Genomic DNA, 1440 nt, shown 5'->3' with positions numbered 1-1440 from the left:
ATGAAAATCCTAGATTAGGTCCCTTGAGATAGTTGTTTTAGGGACGTAAAGTGAGGATAACGGGAATGGGTAATCTGGATAGTGATTGGTTGGTGAAATTAAATATAACTTATTTATTGTGTGTTGAAAACCCTATATGCTCACCAGGCTCCCAAGCCTGACCCACTCAGTTTTATTTGTATTACAGGAAGTGGCACAAGGGCGTAAGATGGATGGATCATCTTGTTGTTTTGTTTACAAGTCTGTATATGTATATATTTGTTGAATGACTTGTAATGTTTATCGTTTATGCTTTATGGTCTGTATCGGAACATGACATCCCGAGTTTTGATTATATAATGAAATGCATCTCTTGATGAAATGCTTTGATAAATATTATTTTATCATGTTTTGTTTTGGGAACAAATTCCGCAACTCTTTCAAATCAAAAGGATTTACTCTGAAAATATTTAAAAGCATAAATGAAAATCGGTCTTTTCTGGCCGAGATTTTGGGGATGTCACAGTTGGTATCAGAGCCTTAGTTTAAGCGAACTAGGAATTTGTAGGATTTCTAGACTTAAACTTAGAATGCTAAATGGAATGATGAGATGTGTGTCTGTTGGATTTTAGACACGAGCACTAGTTTATTTTAGGAAAGTAGCCTAAAATGCTTTATGTGCTAAATGTTATATGTTGCCATATATGATATTATTTGCTCGGATCTACGGTCTGTTGCCGACCGGATCTGGAAACCTTATGTGTGTAGGATTCTAAGCGTATGCCTACGTTATTAGAACTAGCATGTAAACGTTTCGGAGTGATAAGGATGATTTGAATATCTATCGTGAATGAGGATCTAATTTCACCTTATTCGGTGTGTAGATCAAAATGGTGAGAACAAGGAGTGGCGTTGGAAACGCGGATGAAAACAGGAATCAACCGCTAGTGATTGAGCAGATACCTGTTGTAGCAGCAGCACCAGAACCAATAACAATGGCTGCGGTGCAAGCCATGATTCGGGCTATGCTAGCCGAACAAAGGGAGGAGATGCGACAAATGTTGCATAATAATAGGGATGAACCTGTCATACCTATTGAGGAACCGGAATTGATTCCCGAGCAATCGGAGGAAGGGAACAATAGTCGCATGGTGAGTCAAGTTGGGACTCAAGAGGAACGAAGGAACGATCCAGAAAGGAGAAACAACAAGGATGGGCGTATGTACAAGAATTTCTTGGGCGCCAAACCGCCAAGTCTTTCTGGGAGCCCAAAGTCGGTTGAGATAATGGATTGGATCTCCGAAATGGAGATGGTATTTGAAAGTTGCGACTGTAGCAACAAGCAGAAGACCGTCTTTGCAGTTAGACAACTGAAGACTGGGGTCTTGAGTTGGTGGAAGTTGTTGGCAGATACTATGCCACGAGGAGAAGCCCTGAAAATGTCATGGGAGGAGTTCTTGG

Source organism: Lactuca serriola, chromosome 4 (assembly GCF_051521515.1).
Source record: "Lactuca serriola cultivar US96UC23 chromosome 4, Lser_US96UC23_V15, whole genome shotgun sequence".
In the NCBI taxonomy this organism is placed as follows: Eukaryota; Viridiplantae; Streptophyta; class Magnoliopsida; order Asterales; family Asteraceae; genus Lactuca; species Lactuca serriola.
This window is presented reverse-complemented; position numbering follows the sequence as displayed.